General features: G+C 40.3%; 1 protein-coding gene across 1 annotated transcript in view; it reads right to left on the bottom strand.

Moving 5' to 3' along the window:
- Positions 1 to 20,744, bottom strand: part of DLGAP1 (DLG associated protein 1) — a 762,891-nt gene that overhangs the window by 568,623 nt on the left and 173,524 nt on the right. The gene's annotated exons all lie outside the window — the stretch shown is intronic.

Consider the following 20,744-nt stretch of genomic DNA (forward strand, 5'->3'; position numbering starts at 1 on the left):
ATGCTCAATACCACCTAGTTCAAGGGCTCTAAGTCTTCTTCAGTCGGCTCTTACTTATTCACCCAGTCAATTTAATTTCCAAACCACAAACTCTTCCATTCTCCCTGCTGAGAACAAGAATTTCCTTTGGAACATTTCTATAAGTTTTCAACTTTGATTACAAAGACTATATCAAATGGAAAACATTTTAGATCATCCAGTCCAGTCCTTTTACAAGTTACCAAAATATATGCACTTCTATGAATTATATTTTAGCAGAAATATAGTCCTTTAGAAGAACTATGATGAGTAAATGAATGCAGTGCTACATAAGAGGGAGAAATAGTTTCAGCTTTACCCTCAAGAAATGACACCCCTCTCTCCTCACTGAGATCTAATACATCTTGACATTTTTAGTCTCTTTTCTTACTGAATCATAAAAATGAATCTAAAAGGAAGAGTTAGGGTGTTTACTGCAGAAGGAACAGAAAATCTGGCTGATCCTAGAACTTACTGTTTAAACTCTTTTTTTGGTACAGGATGAAAAAGAAAATTTCAGAGTCTATTTTACCTCATCTGCCAACGGTATCCTGACTTCTGCCCAGGTCAGTGCTGTTCCCTTCGCTGAGCTCACCCAGGACATTTTCATTCTTCTCTTCTAAGACACATCCTCCTCAGGCCTATTTTCCAGCTCACTGGAAGCACATCTTCTTCTGCTGCTTGATGAAGTGTTTCTTGGAACCAAAGGGCACAGTGCATTCATCTTGTACCCTCACGGTGTCCAAAACACAGTGGACACCCATTAAATATGTGTTAAATGGAACTCCAAAAGCATGGTTTTTTTTTTTAATTCAAAATCACACATATTTAATGAAGAAAAATAAGTGCCATAAGAGAAAAAAGATGACCCACAAAGTGAGTACTATCATTATTCCCTTTCACAGATGTAGAAATTAAGGCTAAGAAATGTTACATGGCCCAAGGAAGTGTCTCCTATATCAAGTTTCTCAATCATTGTGTGATACTGAAAAGGGTTATAAGTGTTGCTAGCCAATGGGTATTAATAAACCATCTGACATTGGAAATCATAAAGGTGTGACAGTCAGGAGAGATGTTGTATCTTTTTCATGTATTTATTGACTCATAAATCATATATTTAATATCTCCCTGCCAAATATTAGAAATTGGGTATAGCAGATACTCTCTAGCTGTTTAAAACAGACGCAGAAGGGAAATTGTGGTTGGATTTAAGATTAGGATCAGGACATGTCAAGTCCAGTGCCTATGGGGTAAAGGAACTGAGGGAGCTGTTGCAAATCCTAATGAAATGACTAATCGGGGAGGAAATAAAATTATCCAGGAGAGACTGAGAGTCCAGAAAAATAAGAAGTGGAGTGATGGCGGGGCAATGTCAGTTAAATTTTAAAAAGAAAAGGAATAATAAGAATAAAAGACAGGAATAATGTTGGAACAGTTTGCTGTCAATTAAAAATTTCACACATTGAGTTGCTGGGTAACGGAAAGATTCAAGGTGCTCTAATATGGGAAAATTAGTGAAATAAGGTTGGAATCAGGGAAAGGAAATGTGATCCTGTCACTGTGCTCGTCACGCACTGTGGAGGAAATGAGCCTGGTGCCTTTCCTTTCACTCTCATATGCGAGGAAGTGACCTGAAGGCCAGGGGTGACATCAGGACAGAACAGGGTATCAAAAGCAGATGAACCACACGAAAATACGCACACTATTGATACTATGTACAAAATAGGTAACCAGTGATGACCTACTGTATAGCACAGGAAAGTGTATCTATTATAATAACCTATAATGGAAAAGAATCTAAAAAGAATATACATATATATATATATGTATAGCCAAATAAAAAATGCAAACACTTTGCTGTACTCTTGAAACAACACTGTAAATTAACTATACTTTGATTTTTAAAAATGGTTAAAAAAGTAAGTCACAAAGTCTGCCCACATACAAGAGAGGATTACACAGAAGTGTGGCTACTAGGGCATAAAAATTACTAGCGCCATGTTAGAATTATGCCTGTGACAGATGCAGAAATGGAGAGGCATACAAATTCTCTATGGATATTACTTTGATCCATTTTGCTTTTTGAAGTATGTGAATTTATCACTCAAAAATAAAATAAAATTTTAAATCTTTGGGGAAAGAAGACTATGATAACTCCACTATTTCCCAGAGGATGAAAGAAGACTGAATGCCAAAGAGCTGATGCTTTCAAATTGTGGCTGGATAAGACTCCTGAGAGTCCCTTGGACTTCAAGGAGATCAAACCAGTCATTCCTAAAGGAAATCAACCCTGAATACTCATTGGAAGGACTGATTCTGAAGCTGAAGCTCTAATACTTTGGTCACCTGATGAGAAGAGCCAACTCATTGGAAGAGAACTTGATGCTGGGAAAGATTGAGGGCAGGAGGAGCAGGGGGCGACAGAGCATGAGATGACTAGATAGCATCACCGTCTCAATGGACATGAATGTGAGCAAATACCGGGAGAGAGTGGAGGACAGAGGAGCCTGGCATGCTGCAGCCCCTGGGCTCGCAAAGAGCTGAACATGACTTAACAACTGAACAACAAGAAAGTGGTCAATGGCTACTGAATGGCTCAGGCTTAGGACGGAGGAAGCCCCTGGGAGGGGAATGCTCAGGGTGACTTGGTTACTGGTCCTGAACTCACCAATTATCAAATTAAGCCACAGTCCTCCCTGTTTGTAATCCAGTGTAGTTCCTTCACTGGAAACTTTTTCAGTTCATATTGTAACAATTTACTCCCACTGCTCCCCTGAATCATGGCTTCACGGGTGTAGACATGTGGCAAAGTGGGCAGGCTCCAGTATGAAACTTGCATTCTCCTGTGTGTCTCTAGGAAATTGCTTAAGCTCTTTACTTCAAATGATTATACCCTCTACTTGGTTAATTTGTAACAGAGATAAATAATACCATATAGTTCAAACATAGTAATGGTCACCACTTTTTTGACTTATCACAGTTTGGTACCCCTTCCTGATACAAGTGAAGAATCAGGGTTCTTCTCCTTTACTGTCTTGTATTCAGAGATGTATACTATGGTCAGAGTTCCAATTGAATGTAATGTTTTTAAAAAGTTTGGAACCAGACTGGAGGAACTCTGACCCTCACAATCGTCATCTGAGGAATGAATATAATAATTGTGGGTGCAAGAATTGTTGCGGGTTCAGTTATGTAACACAGGTGGACCATCTAGCATATCACACAAACGATTAAATAGTCCTTCTCCTATAATGTTTGTGTTTTTTTTCTTCTTGACTTTGTAAAGTCACATGTCATGGTGGGTTGGGATGCATAGGACCTGGCATAGATGCATCTCACTAACATTTTTTTCATTCTTACTTTCTTCATCTGTAAAGTTGAGGAACAGGATAAGATGGTCTCTAGCTAAGAAGACAGGTAACACTGTCATTGAACTGATGCTGTGAAACCAACACAATGCACAGTCATTATCACTGGTAGCTATGCCCATTTGCGAAGTTACTCTCTCAGGATTCTACAGACAAAAGCATCACCTCTTAGAGCATCTCTGTAATCATCCTTAGAAACCCTATCGGCTTATCCTTTAGAGAGCTAGTTCCCCTACAATCCTCAACAAAAGGTAAAATGTTATTAAATGTTGTTCCAAAAATCCACACACAGAGCATAGTTAAGACTTAATTCTTATGTGTGTATATGATGTGTTAAGACTTGTGTTAAAATACAAATTAAAACAGATAGGCATTCATATGTACCTAAAAGTCTAAAATGAAAAGAGCACGACCATCAAAATGTTAACAGTGTCTTTAGGGAGTGGTAGTATTATGAGAAAGTTTCATTTTGTTATTTGTACCTTTCCTTATTGACTTGCAGTTTACACTGTGCAAGAATCATCTTTATGATACAAAAAATTAAACTTATAATGGACATTGTTCAGTGATTGGCCCTGAATTCCCTGGACTCATGTTTTGGTGAAAAGATTTCTGCTAGAATAGCAGCACCTGGCTTTTTCCCCACACGCCTCCCCACAGCAAAAGGGATGAATTTTAGTGGGTAATGTGAGAGAAAGAAGGAAGCAGACTCACACAGCCTCTGCCCCTTCTTTCTTTTGGGTTCATCTGCCAGGGAGAAGGCCACATGCTGGTCTGCATGCTGCCTTGCAATCGGGGCCTCTGCTGGGGGCGCTGGAACTCACAGCTTCACGAGTGTCCATGAGGGTTAAGAGGGGAGGCTGGTAAGGCCTACCGGCTGCAATCCTCACTGAGTGGATTCCACTCACTGAGGCTAGTGGACCTCATTCTCCAGTCCATTTTATTGTGATTTAAAGAGGTGACACTGTTGCTTCTGATCTGTGTGTCTGCATATGCATGTGTATATATGTGAGTGTGTGCATGTGGATGCATGTACACATGTATGCACATGTGTTTATATGCAAATGTGCATAATGTGTGCACATAAATGTGTACATGTTGTGTGCATTTGCATATATACACTTACGTGTCTGTGTATGCATATGTTTGTGTACACATGTGCACGAAACTCAGGAGAGTAACAGAGAGTTAATTTATTACTGTTTTCCCTCAGTTGGGAGAGATCTGCTCTCTTCTCCTTCACCAGCTAACATTCACTTCCCTTCCTAACAGTACTTAAGAGTTCCTTTTGGGGAATTTCCCCACCTTCAATGGGTCTAGTCTTAGGGAGACGGTAAGTCCTGGAAGCTAGAAGGGCCCCTGGAAGTCTCCTGTTAGGAATCAGAACAGAGCAGAGAAACCTAAGACAGAAGGCATGGTGAGCATTAACGCCTTGACTCTGTAGAGTCGGGTACTTGGCGCTTCAGTCACAATGGCCCTGCCACCAAGAGCTCTGGAGCATCGGGTCCTGCCTCTCTGACACTGACTCTGTGACTTCCCTTCAAATGTATTACTTTCCCCAAGATCCTTCTAATGAATTCCCGATGTGCTTACATTCGAATCAGTTTCTGTTTGTAGCAAGAAATCCTAAACAACGCCCTTTGGGGACCAAAGAAAGGAAAGCAATTGCTGCCTGAGTTTTGAGTAGAAGAAATTCAATATGTGCAAATGGCTCCACTGACAGCATAAATGATGAAACTTAAACTAAGTTATGTTAACATGAATCACTTTGTAATTACTTCCTATTGCTGATCAGGACTAGCGTGAAATGAGTTACGAGTTGTAAAGCTATAATGAAAATATTATGGAGCAATATTATTATATATGCCAAATGAAAAACGCATTAGGATTCCTTACCTGCAAAAACAATCTGTAGATGACATGTACCATTTAGAGTATTTCAGGTATGTCATCCTTCTATTTGCAGAAGGCAGACTGCCTCTCAGTCTGTTTCATCATTTGTAGGAGAATGCCACCTTCCTCAGTGTACCATGAGTTAAATGACATTATATCTATAGAAGTTCTTAGCAGACCCTCCATAAATTATGACCCAAATCTAAACAGCAATTTCAAACTATTTTCTATTGATACCTAACATGTATACCTTTGTCAAGTAGAAAAAAAGAAGCTGACATCTGAAGTTAGATTCTAAAAAGGAAAAGTTAGCCTTTTAGGTCAATTTGACAATTCCAGAAAACATTTTGATGGATTGTGTTCTCTTTTAATTAAGTAGAAGCAGCAAAATCTTTTTGGTGTTGAAATTTTTTTTTCAACTGTTCAAATATACAGTGGAAGTTTGAGAAATCATCTCATCTCACTCTTCATTTTTGGTCTGCTTCCTTCAAAAATTAGATCCAGTAACCACTGAGAAGATTTATTTAGTAAAAAAGAACATGATGATACAATATAATGGATTATACAATTATAGTACCATCATTAATTCTAATTGAAATATGTAGCTGCCCCTACTGGCCACTGACAGCAAATGCACTGGCAACTGAAGCTGCTCTTTTTCAGGTGATCAGAAAGGAATAACCTTCAGAAAAGATCTCCAGATGACACCACACTTATGGCAGAAAGTGAAGAGGAACTAAAAAGCCTCTTGATGAAAGTGAAAGAGAAGAATGAAAAAGTTGGCTTAAAGCTCAACATTCAGAAAACTAATCATGGCATCCAGTCCCATCACTTCATGGGAAATAGATGGGGAGACAGTGCAAACAGTGTCAGACTTTATTTTGGGGGGCTCCAAAATCACTGCAGATGGTGACTGCAGCCATGAAATTAAAAGACACTTACTCCTTGGAAGGAAAGTTATGACCAACCTAGACAGCATATTAAAAAGCAGAGACATTACTTTGCCAACAAAGTTCCGTCTAGTCAAGGCTATGGTTTTTCCTGTAGTCATGTATGGATGTGAGAGTTGGACTATAAAGAAAGCTGAGTGCAGAAGAATTGATGCTTTTGAACTGTGGTGTTGGAGAAGACTCTTAAAGAGTCCCTTGGACTGCAAGGAGATCCAACCAGTCCATCCTAGAAGAGATCAGTCCTGGGTATTCATTGGAAGGACTGATGTTGAAGCTGAAACTCCAATACTTTGGCCACCTCATGCGAAGAGTTGACTCATAGGAAAAGGCCATGATGCTGGGAGGGATTGGGGGCAGGAGAAGGGGATGACAAGGATGAGATGGCTGGATGGACTCGATGGACATGAGTTTGGGTAAACTCCGGGAGTTGGTGATGGACAGGAAGTCCTGGCGTGCTGCAATTCATGGGGTCGCAAAGAGTCAGACACGACTGAGCAACTGAACTGAACTGAACTGAAAGATCTCCAATAATAATCCACAAACCCCCTGTGTCTAAATTACTTGGAGTAGCTTTCTTGGAGACTGGATGTGTGAAAGGTCCCCAAGACTCTGATTTATGAAATTACAATTTATTGAGAAGCAGAAACAAGAATGAACACTGATAAATGAACACTGATAAATGATTCATGTATTTTCCCGAACATCTAAATTTGATCTTCCTGAATGACTTGCTGAGTAAAGAATCTGCCTGCAATTCAAGAAACATAGGAGACTCGAGTTCGATCCCTGGGTGGGGAAGATCCCCTGGAGAAGGAAATGGCAACTCACATCAGTAACCTTGCGTGGAAAATCCCATGGACAGAGGAGCCTAGTAGGCTACAGTCCATGGGGTCGCAAAAGAATGAAACATGACTGAGTGACTAAACAACAACAACAAGAAAGCCTCAGTGATGAACGTCATTAAGCATGGGATGTAGGAAGGGTTGCACTGTGATCTACCCTCTATATGTTAAATAAAATATTGACAGTGTTTTGAAGATACATTTGATGGAACCTAGGTTTTAAAACAAGGAGCTAGAGAAACAAAAATACTTTGTTAGAAAGTTTTGACCATTAAAGTACTGGTTAAGCAATTTTAGCTAATGGGCATGGTCAGGTTTTAGTCTATAGTTACTTAGTATATACTTAGAAGATCTCCAAAGATTAAAAAAAAAAACAACACTATTTTAAAAATACATATCTTCTTTTGGAAATACTACCAAAACTTGATGTGCTTCTTTAAACAACAGTCTCTCATTATAAAAAAGAGCCAGTGGTGAAGTGATAATCAGGGTCAGTGGTTCCAAGAGCTATAATCAGAATTGCAGCGTCTCAACACCTGTTTTTCTCAAATCGCATGCTAAGCAAAGCGTCTTCAATTTAAAATCAAACTATACAAGCCTTCTTGGTTATCTGCATATTCACAGATATTTTCAACAATAGAGTCTAAAATAATATTGCTTTAGAAAGGATAAAGTGAGATCCTTCCTCTTGGAAGGTCATCCAACCTGGTCCGATTCAAGTGTGTTGTTCAATCTGGATGTAGTTCAACAAATCAAGACTGAATCAGCCCGGACCTTTCATAGCATTTCCTCACCGGTATCTTTTATCCTCTTTTTCCATGCTCTGTTTATCTAAATATCTTCTTTCATCTTCTTAGCTCTTCAAGCATGTCAAGTTTGCCCTCTAAAGCGATACTTCCTTTATCATGTCATTTACTTTTGTGAGAAATTCTCGGGTAGGCAAAAAATGTAGTACTAGTTATCAGATTCAAGTTGTTGTTTTTAAGAGTAAGAAAATCTCAGTGTTTCTTTTGTTTTCACAGTATTTATTATATGCATGTGTGTATGTTCTAGTTATGTCTGACTTTTTGCAGCCCCATGAACTGCAGCCTGCCAGGCTCCTCTGTACACTGATGTATAGGTATATATATTACAATGCATATTTTTTCTTATACCCCTGGCAACGTATTTTTTATCACATAGGTATTTATGCATCAAAATGAAGTTGGTCTATCAGTTAGAATAAGCACCACGATGCCATGTCTTTATTATATATTATTGCAGATATGCTACTGGATTTAAATATTACTAGATTTAAATATTGTTGCTTAATTGCTGAGTCATATCTGACTCTTTTGTGACCCCATGGACTGTAGACTGCCTGCCTCCTCTGGTGGAATTCCCCAAGCACGAATGCTAAAGTGGGTTGCCATTTCCTTCTCCAAGGGATCTTCCCAACTCCGGGATTGAACCCACATCTCCTATATTGGCAGGTGGGTTCTACACCCCTGAAACACCAGAGAAGTCCAACTTAAATATTATTAGATTTAAATACACTATTACAGAACAAAAGTTACCATAAAATATATCTTAGGAAAGAATTGAGAATTGAGAGGGAAAGGATTTAGGATCCTCAGAAAACAAACTATTAATGTAAAAGTTTCAAGAAAATCAGTATCAGACTAATAACAATAATATCAGATCATAACATCAGACTAATAATAAATAATTGTTTGTTGTTGTTCAGTCATTCAGTCATGTCTGACTCTTTGTGACCCCATGAACTGCAGCGTGCCAGGATTCCCTATCCTTCATGATCTTCCAGAGTTCGCTCAAACTCATGTCCATTGACTCAGTGATGCTATGTAACCATCTCATCCTCTGCCAACCCCTTTCTCTTCTTGCCCTCAATCTTTCCCAGCATCAGAGTCTTTTCCAAAGAGTCAGCTCTTCACACCAGGTGGCCAAAGTATTGGAGCTACAGCATCAGTCCTTCCAATGAATATTCGGGGCTGATTTCCTTTAGGATTGACTAGTTCGACTTCCTTGCTGTAGCACTGCAGTTCGAAAGCAAAAATTCTTCGGCACTCAGCATTTTCTATGGTCTAACTTTCACATCCATACATGACTACTGGAAAAACTATAGCTTTGACTATAGGACCTTTGTCGGCAATAACACTAGACTAATAATCTTGTAATCAGATTTTCTGATAAAAGTAAAATTTATATAAAATGATAGTAAACCTGAAAAGATTAAGCCATGCAATAGTTTTCTCTTCCTAAACATGGATAAATGTGAAAATAAAACAATTACAGTAAAATCATAAGTGTTCTAGCATGGCACACATAATCGGATCCTTCTGGGTAATTCTAGCTATGATCCATAGAAATTACTTTATCTTTTATGATGTACATTGAGTTGCTCAGAGTACTGAAATATAAAAAGTATTTTATTGGAAATTGGCAAAATTTTGGAATCTATTTTGAGGTATGCTGAAAGATCAACAATTCATGGGATTCTTATATGAACCATGTGGTTTCCAGGCCACCATCTTGGCTCAGTGATGATGGAGAGCAAATATTCTATAAGATACACATGGCCTCTGATCTCACTGTTCACGGGGTCATCACTATCACTTACTTCCCATTTTTATGGAGATACTGACAACTAGAGCAGAAAAAAGCAGCCTTTTCACCTCTTCTTGGTTAACTTGAGAAAATCACTTTTGTTCTATTCATAGTCTAAGCAATAAATTACCAGGCCCTGGGTCATGTCTTCCACCACCGTTCAAAATCTCCCATGCTGCTGGCTGCTTCTCCTACGCTTTCAGGGACAGGGTTCAGTCTGTGTGACTGAGCAAACCTCCAAGGGACTCTAGTACTTGGTGGTCTTCAAATACTGTATTTCTGATGCCTAATCAGTGGGTCTAAGGTTAGGCCCCCAAATTTGCATTTCTAACAAGTGTCTAGACCTCCCTGGTGGCTCAGTGGTAAAGAATCTGCTTGCCAATGTAGGAGGAGGAAATGGCAACCCACTCCAGTATTCTTGCCTGGAGAACCACATGGCCAGACTTGCCTGGAGGGTTACAGTCCATGGGGTCTCAAAGAGTTGGACACGACTGAGCTACTGAACAACAATAAATTTCCAGGTGACACTGATGCTACTGCCTGGGAAGCACATGCTGGTTGTAGCACTGAGTGAAACCAATCTGTGAATTTTCCTAGAGTGCCTTTCATTTGCATTAAGTTATTACGATGAAATCTCACCATGAGTCTGTAGATACAACAAGACAAGAATACACCACATCAGCTTAAAATACAACTCTTAGAAAAAATGGTTTTATTTAAACCTTACTACACTGTTGGTGGAAATATGAATTGGTGCAGCCACTAAGGAAAACAGTATGAAGGTTCCTCAAAAAACTGAAACTAGAACTACCATATGATCCAGCAATTCTACTCTTGAGCAGAATCGAGCTGAAGAAAATAAAAACACCAATCCCAAAAGATACATGCATCATCTCAGTGTTTATCGCAGCACTATCTACAATAGCCAAGATTTGGAAACAACTGAAGTGTCCATCATCAGATGAACGGATAAAGAAGATGTGGCATACACCTACATGCACACACACAGAGACACACACACACACACACACAGATATTACTAAGCCATAGAATGAACTTTTGCCACATGGATGGACCTGGAGGATATTATGCTTAGTAAAATAAGTCAGACAGAGAAAGACAAATACTGTTATCACTTATATGTGGATATATATCACTTATATATATATACTGTTATCACTTATGCTTCCCTGGTGGATCAGACGGTAAAGACTCTGCCTGCAGTGTAGGAGACCTGGGTTCGATCCCTGGGCCGGGAAGATTCCCTGCAGGGCAACCCACTCCATTATTCTTGACTGAAAAATACCATGGACAGAGGAGCCTGGCAGGCTACAGTCCATGGGGTTGCAAAGAGTCAGACAAGACTGAGTGACTAACACTTTATATGTGGAATCTAAAAAATGAAATGAATGAATACAACAAAACAGAAACATTCACAGATATAGAGAACAAACTAGTGCTCACCAGTGGGGAGAGGGGTGGGGGAGGGCAAGACAGGGGCCGGAATTAAGAGTATAAACTACTGTGAGTGTGTGTGTGCTTAGCCGTGCCAAATTCTTTGAGACCCCATGGACTGTAGCCTGCCAGGCTCCTCTGTCCCTAGGATTCTCCAGGCAAGAATACTGGAGTGGGTTGCCATTTCCTCCTCCAGGGTATCTTCCCGACTCAGGGATCGAACCCACATCCCTTATGTCTCCTGCAATGCAAGTAGATTCTTTACCTTGAGGCATATACCTTTCCTCTGGCTAAGCTATCAGGGAAGTTCATAAAGTACTATGTATAAAATCAGTAAGATACAGGACATATGGTACAGCACAGGAAATATAGCCAATATTTTAAAACTTTAAAGAGGGAAAGGATATAGGTGTCCATATAGCTGATTCACTTTGTTGTACAGCAGAAACAAAACACTGTAAAGAAATTGTACACTAATAAAAATAAGTGCAAAAGATGAAGTATAATTTATAAAAATATTGAATCACTATGTTGCTTACCCAAACTAATATATTATAAATCAACTCTGTATTAATAAAAAATTTTTTAATGATTTCATATAAAATGTAAACATATAATAGAAGTCGCACAGCATCTATGAACAGGCAAATTTTTATTGAATGGATGAATGAGGAAAAGGAAATAATTTGCTGCCAATCTGAAACTAACAGAAATGCAAAATCCAAAAGCCCTAGCTGTAAGAGAGGGGGGTGACACCAGCAATAAAAAGCATATCATCTCATTCCTCCCTTTATTCAGTCTTTTTAAAACATGGCTTTTGTGCACAGCCATTATACTGCTACATATCAGTATGTGCCTGAATAGTTTGGATTCTGTAAGCATACTGAGAGGCCAGAGATGTTATCTGGGGACTTTCTTCCTTATTCATCTGGGATGGTCACTGCCCTTATGTAGAAAAAAGGCCTTCCCTTCATGGAAACCATGAGGTACCGATATATCTGCTACTCAAAAATGGTTCCCCTTTATCCTTGTAGCATTTGATCAATACTTGCATGATTTTGATTTTTTTTATAGACTGTGGCTTTCCACAACAATAAAATTCATTCCATTTTATAGTTTCCTCCCCAGTCTTTTTAGAGTCCAAAGGAGTACTGTCCACATGATCACTTTACCAAGATTCATCTTGAACTATTTTATGCATTCTACTTTTTTTTTTTTTTCTTTTTTAACATCCAGGGAATTAACTTGGTCTGTGTGGATCACCTTTTCAAGGACACTAGCTGCTCACTTAGCTCCAGTGTATGTGAGCATGCATGCCCAGCGTTCCAGGAGACAAATCTAAAATGATGGAGAACACGAGTGGCCAGATGTGAAGGACAGCTGGGGACAGAGCTGGCCTTGAAAGTAACTACAAGCTTAGAAAAAAATGTCTGTTATCTTAGAACAGAGTCACAATTTTGTTTAAGGCATGGCAGGGAACAAAGAGATTTTGCTAATTTGCTCATTGAAAAGTTCTTTTCAGAAACAGGACACGAGGGGACTTCCCTGGCAGTCCAGTGGTTAAGACTTGGCCTTCCAACGCAGGGATATGGGTTCGGTCCCTGGTCAGGGAGCTAGCATCCCACATACCTCGTGGTCAAAACACCAAAACCTAAGAGAGAAGCAATACTGTAACAAATTCAATCAAGGTTTTAAAACTGGTCCACATCAAAAGAGAATTAAAAAATAAAAATAAAACAGGACACCAGGGTGGCAACCAGGGGAGAGGAGTAGGCAAGACTAGGAATTAGGCAGTCTGGGCTGCCTGCCTGGGGCTGGAGATGTGGTTGTGCAACGTGCCCTGAGCTGCTCAGTTGTTGCAGGTCACACGAGTGTGGTGACGGCATACCACAGAGAGGGGGGAGTGCACACACATCTATTAACCTCTCCTCCCCTGCTCCACACCCTAGGCTGATCTTGTGGATGAAGCTGCCCTTAAGAGCAACCCTTTGTGAGGCTTGTGCACAGAAGGGTGGTGTGGGGGGTGTATTTTAGAGAGATCACTTTGAGATTATTTTAGATTTTCAACATCTCCATATTAAATTTATCTTTTGAAAAAATTATCTAATTCAGATGATTTATTTACACAAAATCATGTAGTACCTATTCCGCAGTAAACACTGCTTTAAATGCGACAGTAATCATACTTATATAGGTCACCAAGTTAGTGATAGGGGAAATGGCAATGACAAGAAAATAAATATCATTGGTCATTCACTGGTTTTGTTTCAAAGGCTGTCCCTCTCCCAAGCTTTATCTTGTGACTACAGATAAGTTCCTGGGTTTGTGCACTGTTGTCTACAACTATCAAACAGGAAGGATTATATCACTAGCTACATCACAAAGATACTAAGAGGCTATAGAATATAGGATGAAACTGCTTTTAGTTCATACATGATAACATACGGGCATAACATAAATTCCAGCTATGTGTGTTTCAGTGAAGTCTGCTGAAGTCCAGTGTCACCACATGGGTCTCAGTCAAGTACACTGTGAAAGCATACCATGTTTGTGGAACTTTTCTTATAGACATGCAGCAAATGTCTGGTAGTACATTTTCTGAACAGTTCATAAAATTCCATAAACCTTCAGCCCATCTTTATTCTTATCATAACCGTAGTAATGTTAAATCATGTGAAATTATCACTTTATAGATTAATGATCCAGTATTAGCAATTTTGTATTGTTCAGCCTGGCAGCTGTGATAGCTACATTCTGCTACTACTCTTCTAACGACTACTGCCATTACTCAGAACATTACTCTGATATTCAAACGGTGGTGCCAGTGATAAAGAACCTGTCTGCCAATGCAGGAGATGGAAGAGATACAGGTTCAACCCCTGGGTCGGGAAGATTCCCTAGAGGAGGAAATGGCAACCCACTGCAGTATTCTTGCCTGGAGAATCCTATTGACAGAGGAACCCGGCGGACTACAGTCCATGAGGTCATAAAGAGTCGGACAGGACTGAAGTGACTTAGTGCACACACACTGTATGTGCTTAGGAGAACACCAGGCCCAGTGATGAGCATTGTGGCTCAGTCTAGTAATTCTGCAAAGTTCAAATATTTCCATATTAACCTGCCATTGAAGCTCTAACATTTTATGCATACAGTTTCCTCCATCAGTATTACAAATATATATATTGTGATGGGAGCTTCCCTGGTGGCTCCATGGTAAAGAACCTTCTTGCCAATGCAGGAGATGCAGGTTCGATTCCTGGGGCAGGAAGATTCCCTGGAGAAGGAAGTGGCAACCCACTCCAGTATTCTTGCCTGTGAAATCCCAAGGACAGAGGAGACTGGCGGGCTATAGTCCATGTGGTCACAAGGAAGTCAGAAATGACTTAGCAACTACATAACAACAAATATTGTGATGCATTACAAATGTGGCCTGGCATCCACAAGAGACTTATGCTCACATTTGAAAGCTTATGTTACAAAGAGATTTTTCAGCACATTTCTTTAATAAAGTAAGCCATTTCAGGGGGAAAAAAGCACAGCTTGCTGTTTTAGCAGGTTTACTGCTCTGCTTAAAAAAAAAAAAAATGCAATAAAACAAACATTCAATCTCTTAAAAGTCCTAATCTGAGCAAAGCTATTTTTCTTTATAAGCAATAGGCCCACAATGTAAAAGGAGAGTAAGTTCCAGATAACAGCGGTGCAGAGATAATACACAGACTCCCAGAGCAATTCATTGCCCTTACAGCAGGAAATAATGATGTATCGTCAGAACCCACTTGGGCAGTATCACTTTGCAAAGAAGCATTAGGCTTCCTTTTCAAGTCAGATTTGATTTTGGTGCTATTTCTAGAGAGTTTGAGAGCATTTGTATCAATGAAATGCACACATGTTCTTTATCCACCCAACATGATCACACCTACGTTCTGAAGAAAAAGCAAAGAGTTTGGGGCAGATCCATCATTTTTTTTCCTGTATCCAAGGTTCCACTTTAAGTCATCTTTATGGGATGGGGAACCTTCGATAAAAATCCAATGCCTTAAGCACATGTTCAAACATAAATACTGAAAATCTGTCATTTTTAGCTCCATTTGCTGATGAGAAGCAAATTGGAGAAGGAAATGGCAACTCACTCCAGTGTTCTTGCCTGGAGAGTCCCAGGGATGGCGGAGCCTGGTGGGCTGCCGTCTATGGGGTTGCACAGAGTTGGACATGACTGATGTGACTTAGCAGCAACAGCTGATGAGAAGGGTTTTCCCATGTGGCTCAGTGGTAAAGAATCTGCCTGCCCATGCAGGAGACACAGGTTAGATCCCACAACATCCTGTTCCCAGGGCCAGGGTGTGCCTCAATGGTCCACAGTATATATCCCCACAGCTCCCCCACCATCCCCACCATTTACCTACACCACACCTTCTTGGTTACCAAGGCTTCAGTTTTGAGGGTAATCCTTCAGAATAGCAAACCAGGTTCTTTTAGTTTAACACAGGATGAAAAAGAGGAACAAAGATGAAAAAGGTTGTCTAAGAATCCCGGTCTACACCACAGACGAACATCATTGCACGTGATTTCACAGATATGGAGTGAGAAGGCGTCAAGTTTAGTTAAGGAAAGTGAAGTGAAGTCGCTCAGCCATGTCTGACTCTTCGCGACCCCATGGACTGTAGCCTACTAGGCTCCTCCATCCATGGAATTTTCCAGGCAAGAGTACTAGAGTAGGTTGCCATTTCCTTCTCCAGGGGATCTTCCCGACCCAGGGATTGAACCCGGGTCTCCCGCATTGCAGGCAGATGCTGCTAATTCTTTGTGATACTTGTTCACTCGTTTTATCCTTATTTCTCCATTCAAGCAAAAAAAGGAGGGAGAGAGATACTAATTCTTTCATCACAATATCTTATTTCAGAAGCGTGAAGCCCCACAAGGTAAGGTCTCTTATTTCAAACTGAAGTCTTAGGACGTTTGTAATGAAGCAGCTTTGGCAGGTTTAGAATTTCATGTGGACAGCAGCAGCTGGGGTGGGGGCAGGGGAGGCAGAGGAAGGGACCAGGAGCACCGGGAGTGATCCTCACATTCCCAGGAGGGACGCCTCTTGTCAATCACGGCTGCGGGAACTCGTGAGTTTGGCGCTGTTATTTTTTTAGGATTAAGTTTATCATCTTGAGAACCGCCTGGGATAGTAGACAGAATACTCTCAGTCCTCATTTTTCAGATGAGGAAACTGAAAACAGAGGTTAAAAAATTTGGCCGAGTTCACCTGGCTAGTAAGGAACAGAACCAAAATTTGAACGCACATGGTTCAGCCTCAGCTTTCATGGTTTCAACAACTACAGCGTGCTGCTTCATTTCTATGCCATATTACTGCAAAAAAAAAAAAAAAAAATCCAAAATAGCCTTAGAAATGTTAACCTAGATGTCCATTGACAGATGAATGGATAAAGAAGTTGTGGTACATATATATAATGGAATATATACAGTGGTACATATACACAAAGGTATATCACTCAGCCATAAAAAGGAATAAAGTTGAATCAGTTCTAGTGAAGCAGATGAACCTAGAACCTGTAATACAGAGTGAAGACAGAAAGAGAAAAACAAATACCATATATTAACCCATACATATGGAATCTAGAAAAATGGTACCGATGAATCTATTTGTAGGGCAAGAATAGAGACACAGACATAGAGAACAGAGTTGTAGACACAGGAAGGGAAGGAGAAGGTGGGATGACTTGAGGGAGCAGCACTGACATATATATTGATACACCAGCCTGTGTGAAATAGCTAGCAGGAAGCTGCCGTATAGCACAGGGGGCTCAGCTTGGTGCTCTGTGACAACCTAGGGTCTGGGATGGGGGTTAGGGGTGAGAGAGAGGTATAAGAGGGAGGGGATATATGTATCCATATAGCTGATTCATGCTGTTGTACAGCAGAAACTAACATAACATTATAAAGCAATTATCCTCCAATTAAAAAAAATTTTTTTTAAGCAATAAATGTTATCCTGTATGTGTTTCACAGCAAAGTTTTGACCGATAAAGATACTGCAGTCAGGATGACTGAATGCCATTTCCAAAGTCACTAAAGGAGAGAGATGGGAATGGAACCCAGGTTTTCATTCTGTTTCTGCTATATAATTACATCCCTACCTTCTAAGAACTCGATATATACTGAGATCTCAAATTCAATATGCCAGTGACAAACATAGCAAAATTATTTTAATTCCACTGATGCAGGAGATATAAGAGACTCAGGTTGGATCCTCAGGTCGGGAAAGGCCCCTGGAGGAGGGCATGGCAACCCACTCCAGTATTCTTGCCTGGGAGAATCCCATGGACAAAGAAGTGTGGCGAGCTACAGTCCGTGGGGTCGCAAAGAGTCGGACACCACTGAAGCGATTTAGCACACACACACTTATGTGTATGTGTATTAACACGGCACTGGGGGATGCAGAGATGAACAAAACTTTGGTGATTTTGCTCAGAGTCACCCTCAAATGGCAGAGTAAGACGTGGCCTCCTGGCTTCCTGGCCCTTCCCACAGGAGCTCCGGCTGCAGGCCCTGTGCTGACTTCCACAAGCCTGTCCTGGGGTTCCTATATTATGGCATTAATTAATAACTTAGTAGCAAAAAAAGAAAAACAACAACTTGAAGAAGCAAGCATGGATGTTGACTTTAAAACTCAAAGGAAACAATTAACAATGACCTTCACAGTGAAATAAAGAACACAAGACAGGAACTCTAACCATGTCCTCAGTTCCTTAAGGCTATTTATGTCTTAAAGTCCACAACACTTGTGAACATTTCACTGCATAAGGATTTATTTTCTCTTGAAGTCAAACTTTCTCATTATTCCCCAGCAAATCAGCCTCACAAATGGCTCTGTACTTTAATTAACTGCCTTTTGTATCATCATCTTACTGAAGCTGCTGAATCTGGTTAATTATTCAAGGGGGCAAAGAGAAAACGTGTTAGATATACCACCATTATAAAAAAAAAGAGAGAGAGAGAGAGCTGGGAACATCAGGAGGAAGCGTCCCCAAACCTTGGGCTCATCCATCAAGCTGCCCCTTGCCATCTTCACCCAGATGTCTATTCTAACAGTACTTCTCAAGCTTACAAAAGACCTCATTTCTCCCTTTCAATCTATTTTCAGCCCAGTAGCCAGACTGAGCCTCTTAAAAAGTCAATCATTTCTAAAATGAATATCTTATATGTCAATTATACCTCAAAAAAAAAAAAAAAAGTCAAATCACATTTCTCAAAACCTAGAAGTGACTTCCTTTCTCTCTGAGCATAATGCTAAAGTCATCGCAGTGCAATCCAGGTCCAGGTCCTATCTGATGTCTGGGCCCTCCTGGAATCAGCCCCCTCCATCACACCTGCTGCATCAGTGTACTGGTTTGCACTGGTCTCATCTGTTATCTGAGAGGGGAATTATTTACGTAGGAGAAGTTATCATCCCATTCGCCTTGGTAATAACAACTGGTAGTGAGCTCATGTCTGCTACTGGGGCTTCTCTGATGGCTCAGACAGTAAAGAAGCGGCCTGCAATGTGGGAGACCCAGGTTCGATCTCTGGGCTGGGAAGATCCCCTGGAGAAGGGAACAGCACCACTCCAGTATTCTCGTCTGGAGAATTCCATGGACAGAGAAGTCCATGGGATAGCAGAGAGTCGGACACGACTGAGCAACTAACACTTTCACTTTTGTGTTTGCAATTAGGCCCAACATTGACATTTGTCACCTCCCTGAGTAGTTAACAGGGACAAAAAAAATAAACTCAGCAGCTCTGGTGTGACATTTTCTGTACCTGAGAAAGTCCTCATCCCAACAGTTTTGAAGATGACCGTGAACGTGTACAGTCATATGTACTACTGCTATATAGTTTATGTTTAATTAGATTGTGTGTGTGCTCAGTCATGTCTGACTCTTTTGCAACCTGATGGACTGTAGCGCACCAGGCTCCTCTGTCCATGGAATTCTCCAGGCAAGAATACTGGAGTGGGTTGCCATTTCCTCCTCCTCCAGGGGATCTTCCTGACTCAAGGATCAAACCCCGTCTCATGTCTCCTGCATTGGCAAGTGGATTCTCTACCACAATTAGATTACTGAGGGGCTAATTTTTTCAGCTCAGGAACATTTGTTCTTACAACTTTGTGTTTGGAATTAGTGATCTTGCCTTTTCTCATGTCTGTCACCATCATTCTTAAGCAGGATTTTCACTGGGAAATACCACTTCAAGGAGAAAAGCTGAATCTTCAGACCTGTTCCCTGTGACTTCCTACTATGAATGGAGTGACAGTATGTCACCTTCAGACTCTCTATGTAGAGCTGACTATAAAGGAAGAATTTTTAAAAAACGTCTAATTGCCTAAGTCATTTATTTAAAAGCAGATAATACCAAAAAGAGAAAACAAAATCCTAAGGTATGGATTTAGGAAGAATATACCCACATAAGTTGACTCAGGTATCATATCTGATTCATTCAATACCCCCAAACAAAAAAGCCTACCATGGCCCAGGAAACCAGGTCAAACTGGAATGTTAGAGCACTAAGCACTCCTAGAAACACAGAAGTAAAGGGGATTCAAGAGAATCCAGCCTCCAGCAAAACATACTTAGATGAGTTCACAGAGAAAGAAAGAGAGAGATGGGTTGGCTGCTTCTCTCTCTAAAATCCTCATAGACATAAATCCTACAAATTGTTTATCTTTTTAGGAAAGTTTTCCAGGCACGGGATTATATAACTTCTAGCGCTGGAAAGTCTGTAAACTTCATTTAGTCTAAGAACTTGACCTTATAGATGGGAGCATAGGGCTCTGGAGGAGAAGAATTAGTCATGGTCAAGCAGATAGAATCAGAGGGGGCCCCCAACTCCACCCTCTGTGTTCTTCTCAGCAAGCAAAGTTGCAGAAAACCTGCCTTAGTACACTCTCTTTGCAGAATTTGCTTAGTGTTCAAAAAGACTAATAATTCACTGTCTCATTCTGAAACTGTGAATGTGCAAATCATATCTATGCATTTAGGCCACTGTAAACAGGAACCTGATATAAGAGCAATTAGGGATGGGGGTAATATTCTTACGAAAATAAATAAAACTCCTTTTTTTTTAGTATTGATAGGGGCATCTGGGAAAAGGATCTGAAGTTGGGGCTGGCCACGGCTTCACTGAATCCACTGAAAATAATTTATTTACACGGAAGCGAGTCAGAAAAGAAAAAAGAAAAAAGTCAGCAGTATTCTCATAAAGCATTGTATTCCAGACTCCTTTGTTAAACACAAAAGAACACTCCTCTCTCTTACAGCAGTGGGCTTTTAGAACCCTTATGCTTTCCCTGTAAACCAGCAGCCCAGAAAGGAGTAGCTGAATATTCCACACTGAACAAAGCAGTCAGGTTTACCTTCAGATTCAAATAGTATTTGCAGAATTCAAGTGCAGCCATTGAAGAAAAATATTCGCTGTGGATGAGACAAGAGAACACTGTCCCAGATGTTTATCGCTGGAGAGCTGGAGAATATCAGAAACCATTTCACATCTCACAACGGCTGCTCCTCTAATCATAAGCCACCTTTTTTTCTATAAACAAAGTCTTCATAAGCCACCTTTTTTTTTCA

This window comes from Giraffa tippelskirchi, chromosome 14, assembly GCF_054371585.1.
Source record: "Giraffa tippelskirchi isolate mGirTip1 chromosome 14, T2T-mGirTip1v1.2.pri, whole genome shotgun sequence".
Classification (NCBI taxonomy): domain Eukaryota; kingdom Metazoa; phylum Chordata; class Mammalia; order Artiodactyla; family Giraffidae; genus Giraffa; species Giraffa tippelskirchi.